General features: G+C 42.4%; 1 pseudogene; it reads right to left on the bottom strand.

Annotated features, from left to right (window-relative positions):
* Positions 1–6,744: 6,744 nt before the first annotated feature.
* Positions 6,745–7,460, bottom strand: LOC118554255 (group XIIA secretory phospholipase A2 pseudogene; annotated as a pseudogene).
* Between the last annotated feature and the right edge of the window lie 1,629 nt (positions 7,461–9,089).

The following is a 9,089-nucleotide window of genomic DNA, read 5'->3' on the forward strand; positions in this document are numbered from 1 at the left end:
CCCTTGCCTTTGGCGATTTTTCTAGGAAGAAGTTGCTACGGCTGAGGTCAAAGAGGTTGCTGCCTGTGTTCTCCTTTAGGATTTTGATGGATTCTTGTCTCACATTTAGGCCTTTCACCCATTTGGAGTCTATTTTTGTGTGTGGTGTAAGGAAATGGTTCAGTTTCTTTTTTTTTTTTTTAAAGATTTTATTTATTTATTTGAGACAGAATGAGAGAGAGAGAGAGCACATGAGAGGGGGGAGGGTCAGAGGGAGAAGCAGGCTCCCTGCTGAGCAGGGAGTCCGATGCGGGACTCGATCCAGGGACTCCAGGATCATGACCTGAGCCGAAGGCAGTCGCTTAACCAACTGAGCCACCCAGGCGCCCCGGAAATGGTTCAGTTTCATTCTTCTGCATGTGGCTCTCCAATTTTCCCAACACCATTTGTTGAAGAGACTTGTCTTTTTGCCATTGGACATTCTTTCCTGCTTTGTCGGATATTAGTTGACCATAGAGTTGAGGGTCCATTTCTGGGCTGTCTATCTGTTCCATTGATCTATGTGTCTGTTTTTGTGCCAGTACCATACTGTCTTGATGATGACAGCTTTGTAATAGAGCTTGCAGTCCGGAATTGTGGTGCCACCAGCTTTGCTTTTCTTTTTCAACATTCCTCTGGCTATTTGGGGTCTTTTCTGGTTCCATACAAATTTTAGGATTATTTGTTCCATTTCTTTGAAAAAAGTGGATGTTATTTTGATAGGGTTTGCATTAAATGTGTAGATTGCTCTAGGTAGCATTGACATCTTCACAATATTTGTTCTTCCAATCCATGAGCATGGACCGTTTTTCCATTTCTTTGTGTCTTCCTCAATTTCTTTCATGAGTATTCTCTAGTTTTCTAAGTACAGATGCTTTGCCTCTTTGGTTAGATTTATTCCTAGGTATCTTATGGTTTTGGGTGCAATTGTAAATCGGATCGACTCTTTAATTTCTCTTTCTTCTGTCTTGTTGTTGGTGTATAGGAATGCCACTGATTTCTGTGCATTGATTTTATATCCTGCCACTTTACTGAATTCCTGTATGAGTTCTAACGGTTTTGGGGTGGAGTCTTTTGGGTTTTCCACATAAAGTATCATATCATCTGCAAACAGTGAGAATTTGACTTCTTCTTTGCCGATTTGGATGCCTTTGATTTCTTTTTGTTGTCTGATTGCTGTGACTAGGACTCCTAATACTATGTTGAATAGCAGTGGTGATAGTGGATATCCCTGCCGTGTTCCTGACCTTAGTGGGAAAGCTCTCAGTTTTTCCCCATTGAGAATGATATTCATTGTGGGTTTTTCATAGATGGCTTTTATGATATTGAGGTATGTACCCTCTATCCCTATACTCTGAAGAGTTTTGATCAAGAAAGGATGCTGTACTTTGTCAAATGCTTTTTATGCATCTATTGAGAGGATCATATGGTTCTTGTTCTTTCTTTTATCAATGTATTGTATCACATTGATTTGTAGATGTTGAACCAACCTTGCAGCCCAGGGATAAATCCCACTTGGTCATGGTGAATAATCCTTTTAATGTACTGTTGGATCCTATTGGCTAATATTTTGGTGAGAATTTTTGCATCCATGTTCATCAAGGATATTGGTCTGTAATTCTCCTTTTTGATGGGGTCTTTGTCTGGTTTTGGGATCAAGGTAATGGTGGCCTCATAAAACAAGTTTGGAAGTTTTCCTTTCATTTCTATTTTTTGGAACAGTTTCAGAAGAATAGGTATTAATTCTTCTTTAAATGTTTGGTAAAATTCCCCTGGGAAGCCATCTGGCCTGGACTTTTGTTTGTTGGGAGATTTTTTTTTTTTTTAAGATTTTTATTTATTTATTTATTTGTCAGAGAGAACACAAGCAGGGGGAGTGGCAGGCAGAGGCAGAAGCAGACTGCCCGCTGAGCAGGGTGCCCTATGTGGGACTCGATCCCAGGACCCTGGGATCATGACCTGAACCGAAGGCAGCCGCTTAACCGGCTGAGCCACTCAGGCATCCCTGTTGGGAGATTTTTGATTAGTGCTTCAATTTCCTTAGTGGTCATAGGTCTCTTCAGGTTTTCTATTTCTTCCTGGTTGAGTTTTGGTAGTTGATACATCTCTAGGAATGCATCCATTTCTTCCAGATTATCTAATTTGCTGGCATAGAGTTGCTCATAATATGTTCTTAAAATTGTTTGTATTTCTTTGGTGTTGGTTGTGATCTCTCCTCTTTCATTCATGATTTTATTTATTTGGGTCCTTTCTCTTTTCTTTTTGATATGTCTGGCCAGGGGTTTATCAATCTTGTTAATTCTTTCAGAGAACCAGCTCCTAGTTTCGTTGATCTGTTCTACTGTTCTTTTAGTTCCTATTTCATTGATTTCTGCTCTCATCTTTATTATTTCTCTTCTGCTGGGTTTAGGCTTTATTTGCTCTTCTTTCTCCAGCTCCTTTAGGTGTAGTGTTAGGTTGTATATTTGAGACCTTTCTTGTTTCTTGAGAAAGGCTTGTATTGCTATATACTTTCCTCTTAGGACTGCCTTTCCTGCATCCCAAAGATTTTGAACAGTTGTATTTTCATTTTCATTGGTTTCCATGAATTTTTTTTATTCTTCTTTAATTTCCTGGTTGACCCATTCATTCTTTAGTAGGATGCTCTTTAGCCTCCTACTTTGAGTTCTTCCCGACTTTCCTCTTGTGATTGAGTTCTAGTTTCAAAGCACTGTGGTCTGAAAATATGCAGGGAATGACCCAATCTTTTGGTACCGGTTGAGGCCTGATTTTTGATCTAGGATGTGATCTATTCTGGAGAATGTTCCGTGGGCACTAGAGAAGAATGTGTATTCTGTTGCTTTGGGATGGAATGTTCTGAATATATCTGTGAAGTCCATTTGGTCCAGTGTGTCATTTAAAGTCTTTATTTCCTTGTTGATCTTTTGCTTAGATGATCTGTCCATTTCAGTGAGGGGGGTGTTAAAGTCCCCCACTATTATTGTATTGTTGTCGATGTGTTTCTTTGATTTTGTTATTAATTGCCTTATATAATTTCCTGCTCCCATGTTAGGGGCATAGATATTTACAATTGTTAGATCTTCTTGTTGGATAGACCCTTTAAGTATGATGTAGTGTCCTTCCTCATCTCTTATTATAGTCTTTGGTTTAAAATCTAATTTGTCTGATATAAGGATTGCCACCCCAGCTTTCTTTTGGTGTCCATTAGCATGGTAAATGGCTTTCCACCCCCTCACTTTCAATCTAGGGGTGTCTTTGGGTCTAAAATGAGTCTCTTGCAGACAGCATATTGATGGGTCTTGTTTTTATATCCAATCTGATACCCTGTGTCTTTTGATTGGGACATTTAGCCCATTTACATTCAGGGTAACTAATTTTTTTTTTTAAAGCAGGTTTTTTTTGTTTTGTTTTTAAGATTTTATTCATTTATTTGAGAGAGAGAGAGATAGCCAGAGCAGGAACACAAGCAGGGAGAGTGGGAGAGGGAGAAGCAGGCTTCCCGCTGAGCAGGGAGCCCAATGTGGGCCTTGATCCGAGGACCCTGGGATCATGACCTGAGCTGAAGGCAGATGCTTAACGACTGAGCCACCCAGGCTCCCCCAGGGTAACTATTGAAAGATATGAATTTAGTGCCATTGTATTGCCTGTAAGGTGACTGTTACTGTATATTTTCTGTGTTCCTTTCTAGTCTATGTTGCTTTTAGGCTCTCTCTTTGCTTAGAGGACCCCTTTGAAGATATCTTGTAGGGCTGGTTTCGTGTTTGCAAATTCCTTTAGTTTTTGTTTGTCCTGGAAGCTTTTTATCTCTCCTTCTATTTTCAATGACAGCCTAGCTGGATATAGTATTCTTGGCTGCATATTTTTCTCGTTGAGTGCTCTGAATATATCATGCCAGTCCTTTCTGGCCTGCCAGGTCTCTGTGGATAGGTCTGTTGCCAATCTAATGTTTCTACCATTGTAGGTTACATATCTCTTCTCCTGAGCTGCTTTCAGGATTTTCTCTTTGTCTCTGAGATTCGTAAGTTTTACTATTAGATGTCGGGGTGTTGACCTATTTTTATTGATTTTGAGAGGGGTTCTCTGTGCCTCCTGGATTTTGATGCCTGTGTCCTCCCCCAACTTAGGGAAGTTCTCTGCTATAATTTGCTCCAATATACCTTCTGCCCCTCTCTTTCTTTCTTCTTCTTCTGGGATCCCAATTATTCTAATGTTTTGTCTTATGGTATCACTTATCTCTTGAATTCTGCCCTCGTGATCCAGTAGTTGTTTATCTTTTTCTCAGCTTCTTTATTTTCCATCATTTGGTCTTCTATATCACTAATTCTCTCTTCTGCCTCATTTATCCTAGCAGTTAGAGCCTCCATTTTTTATTGCACCTCATTAATAGCCTTTTTGATTTCGACTTGGTTAGATTTGAGTTCTTTTATTTCTCCAGAAAGGGTTTCTCTAATAACTTCCATGCTTTTTTCAAGCCCAGCTAGTATCTTTAAAATCATCATTCTGAACTCTGGTTCCAACATCTTACTAATGTCCATATTGAGTAGGTCCCTGGCAGTTGGTACTGCCTCTTGTTCTTTTTGTTGAGGTTATTTTTTCCATCTTGTCATTCTGTCCAGAGGAGAACAGATGAATGAGAGAACAAAATGCTAACAGGGTAACAACATCCCGAGAAAATATACACTAAACAAATCAGAAAAGACCTGAAACTGGGGGAAAAGAAAGGGAAAGAAAGAAAAAAGAAAAAAAAGAAAAAGATAAAAACAAATAAAAACAAAACAAAACAAAAACCAGAATAAATATGATCAGGCTGGTGCATAGATCAGTGCCACACACTAGATTTTGGGCGTATTTTGGTCTGCTAGAAGAAAGTGCTTCCCAAAATTTTAAAGAAAGAAAAACTTATATATGTACAAAAATAAAGGTTAGTACGATGAAGGGATGGAATATGACTAAAAATGAAAATTATAAAAGGTTTTATAAAAGGAATTGATAAGATAAGAAGTTGGTTGAAAAAAGAAAGAAGAGGATTTGAAAAAAAAAAAAGGGAGAGAATGTGATCAGGCAGGAGACTAGAACAAAGCCATACACTAGAGATTTAGGGTATAGTTTGATCTGTTAGAAGAAACTGTATCTCAAAATTTTAAAGAGAGAATAACTGATATATATATATACTAAAAATAAGGTTAACTACTATGAAGGGGTAGAATATGACTCTATAAATGAAAAATAAAAAAGATTTTTAAAAAAGGGATTGATAAGATGTTGGTTGAAAAATGGAAAAAGAAAAATTCAAAAAAAAAAAAAGAGAAAAGACAGTTAAAAAAAAAATTAACTTTGAAAGACTAAAGAATCATGGTAAAAAAGCCATGGATTCTATGTGCATTTTTCCCTCAGCGCTGGAGTTCTGCCATTCTCATTGATCGGTAAACTTGGTCTTGGCTGGCTGTTCTCGCTGATCTTCTGGGGGAGGGGCCTGTTGCCGTGGTTCCCAAATGTCTTTGCCGGAGGCAGAATTGCCTCGCCCTTGCCGGTCCGGGCTAAGTAATCTGCTCGGGTTTGCTCTTGTAGCTTTTGTTCCCTGCAAGCTTTCCCTACAGCTTTGGAGGCTGAGAGTAAAAATGGCGGCCTCCCAATCTCTGCCCCGGAGGAGCCGAGAACTTGGGGCCCCGCTCCTCAGCGAGCCCCCAGAGAAAAGCAGTCAGTCACTCCCGTCTCCCCAGTCTCTGGCCACACTCCATGCTCACTGGCCTGTGACCAAGCATTTCTATCTCTGGCACACGACTCAGTGTGGAGTCTCCAAACCCAGCAGATCCCTGCATTGTGCTCCCCTGCCACTCCTCCTGGGGGAGGAAGGGGAGTCTCCCCGGATCTGCCGCTTGTTTGGTCCCTGGTGGAGGAGCAGTGGCCCAGCTGTGCCAGGGATCACGGTTTATGGCAACCCCGAGCTGAGAGCCCGCGCCTCGGCTCCGTCTCTGCAGCCGGCTTCCCCGCTCCGATACCTGGGAGCTCTGCTGCACTCAGGCACCCCCGGTCTTCCTGTGACCCTGAGGGTCCTGAGACCACACTGTCCCGTGAGGGTTCCACCCCCTGCTTAGCCATTGGAGCAATGTGTCTCAGTGGAGCCGACTTTAAAAGTTCCGATTTTGTGCTCCACTGCTCTATCACTTGCCAGAAGTGGCCGATGGAGGCCCCCTCCCCCACCGTTTATCCTCCCGAATATCACCTTGGATTCACTTCTCTGCATGTCCTACCTTCCAGAAAGTGGTCGCTTTTCTGTTCAGAGAGTTGCTGCTATTCTTTTCTTTGATCTCCTGTTGAGTTTGTAGGTGTTCAGAATGGTTTGATCCCCACCTAGCTGAATTCCTGAGACCAGATGAAATTTAGGTCTCCTACTCCTCCGTCATCTTGCTCTGCCCCCCTGTTTGCTATGAATTTATTTTTTTTTTCCAGGAATAAATGTATATTTAAATTTTTATAGTAAACATATACTTTTAAGTGAAGATTTTCCCATATTTCCAAATAAGATAATGTTCAACATATCTTGTAATCAATTTTACATTTGACTTAATTGTTTTGGTGAATACAGTTGTGAAAACTGAGTTACAGACTCCTCCTTTTAAAATACTCTCCCCTTAACATGTACCTCTTTCTGAGATTGGTCAAGACAATTCGTTACGCTAAGGTAGCAATGTTCAGGAAGATCACCTCCCCCACTTTTTTCTTAAGTTTGAAATTTTAATGTCAAAATAAAGTCTTAAAATAATCCTTTCACAAAAATAAGGCAGCTTTATGCTGTAAAAACAGTAGTTCTTTGTCAAAGGCTATATTCTTCTGTCCTTATCTGTTGTCACCAACTGTCAGCATCGTCTTTAAAGATCACTTTTTTCTTCGTAGCGACACCTACATGCGTCTCCTTGGCTGTCCAGATACGGTTTGCAGCCTAAATGTATAACACTGTCAAAGAAGAGTTCCACTGTGGTTTCACAGGCCTGAACACGCTGAGCCGGCCCTCGTGTCTTCTGCACATCCTGGCAGATCTTAGAGAGGCAGTACTGGAATTCCTCATCGCAGTCGCTCTTGCTTTTGCCACAGGTCTCATAGCACCTGTCCTGTTGGTTGCAGCACCTTGTCAGGGAAGGAATGCCAATATTAAGGTGAACACCAAACAGTGGAGAGCCACATCCATTCGGCGGGGAGGGTTTATAACCATAACGCGGGAAGGGCTTAGATCCCTCATTGTACTTTTACCGGCAGAGCCCATCCTTGCCTCCCAGGAGGTCCAAGGCGGCGTTCAGGTATGTGTCTATCTTGTGAACGCCGTTCCGGATGGTCTTCAGGGTGGCCCACCAGTCGGTGGTCTGGGCCTGGTCCTGGCACTTGAGAGCAGTGGGCAGGAAGAGGAGGAGGACGAGGGCCAACGTGGGCCACGGGAGCAGGGCCATCCACGCAGCACCGGGCTGTGTCCCCACGGAGCCCACGGGGTGCCAGCACCAGCCCTGGGCTCGGTGTCCCCAGCTGGCTCCATGCCCACGCCCCGTTTGCTATGAATTTCAAACGAAGAAATTCCTATGTGTTCTGACAAGTCATGGAAGCAGCTCTGGGGGAGCATTTGGAAAGGAATTACTGCTCGAAAGTCTGAAATTCTTCGGGCCAGTTAATGCTGCAGAGAAGCAGCCACACTTGGTTGGAGTTCAGAGCAGGTTGAGTCTGTTGGTAATGGTTAGCCATGTCTAGTCACCCTCGCCCAAACACTAGGGGCGCAGCCAGGCCACTCCTGGGGTACAGTGATGAGGGGCCAAGTTTACACGGTGGGTGGGAGGGGAGAGAGTTTCTGAATCTGGTCACCAAAAGGTAGATAATCCGAAGACCAAACCCTGACCATTCGCTGCTCTCCCTTGGGGGAGCAAATGGCTACTCTGTCCTCCAGGAAAGGGTAGAGCTGGGGGAGGGGCTGTTGCAATCTTGTGCCTCAAAACTGCACCTCATCTCCTTTCTTCTACCAGACACCTTTTTGTGAGGGTCGAGGAGTCCCCAAGAGTGAACTCTGTGGTTTGGAAGATGTTTAGGGCAGGGATTTTCATCTGTTTTGTTCATTGTTCTTTGCGCAGAGCGCAGCACAGTGCCTGATGTGTAATGGGTGCTTCATATCAGTGTGTTTAAATGCATTAATGTAGAGATTCAAAATTTGGGGTGGCGAATGAGGAGTGCCTGAAAATTGGAGGCACACCTATGTGGACAAAAGGGGAAATGGTGTCAAAACTCACTTTCCAGTAAAGCCACTGTCACCCCCAGCATCTGGAGTCTGACAGGAGTTGGGATCTAAGGCTGACTTTGGTTTTCCTTTGGTTACCCCCACTTTCCACTGGATTAACCTAACCCTTCACAGGTCAGAGGAGAATGCGGAGTGTTCTAAAAGAGCTCATAAAAAAAAAAAATCATAATAAATGAACTCTGCATCAGCCAAAACCTTTGAGAGGTTGTTTCCAGTTTGGGAGACTCACACACCAGCCATATTTACTGAGCCCCCAGTCAACTATTTTTAGTTTCACATTATTTTATTTATTTATTTTTTTTACTGAGGCCAGCTGGCAGGTAACAACTTCAATCCCCTAAGCTTTATTTTTAAAGTCAGCAACATTTGTCTGACTTCACCTGTCCTTGTTCTGAGTGGGAGGAAGCTGGATGTGCGGAAGGTCAGGTTCCTCTGCTCAGTGATTCCTGCAGGTGGACAGAGCATTTCCCTACCAAAAATTCCTCAGAGGCAAAATGCTGTCATTAGGCTTTTAAAACACCCGAAACCAGAGGGTTATCTGGATTCATTTCCAAAGGCTCCTTTGGAAAAGTCTTAGAGAAATTTGAAGCCAGAAATTAAAACACAGTCCCAGCAAAATGTTAAAAAGTAAAAGAGAAAACACCTGTTATGTCAAACTGAGAGGTCTCGATTTCTTTAGAGTTGATAGCAAGGTACTTGCCACCTTTTTAAAATCTGTCATTCAGGAGATCATCCTTTTTAAAGGCACAACTTAAGGGAAAAGCTCAAGCAGAAATTCTTCCCCATCTCCCTCTGCTAG

Source organism: Halichoerus grypus, chromosome 7 (genome assembly GCF_964656455.1).
Source record: "Halichoerus grypus chromosome 7, mHalGry1.hap1.1, whole genome shotgun sequence".
Lineage (NCBI taxonomy): Eukaryota > Metazoa > Chordata > Mammalia > Carnivora > Phocidae > Halichoerus > Halichoerus grypus.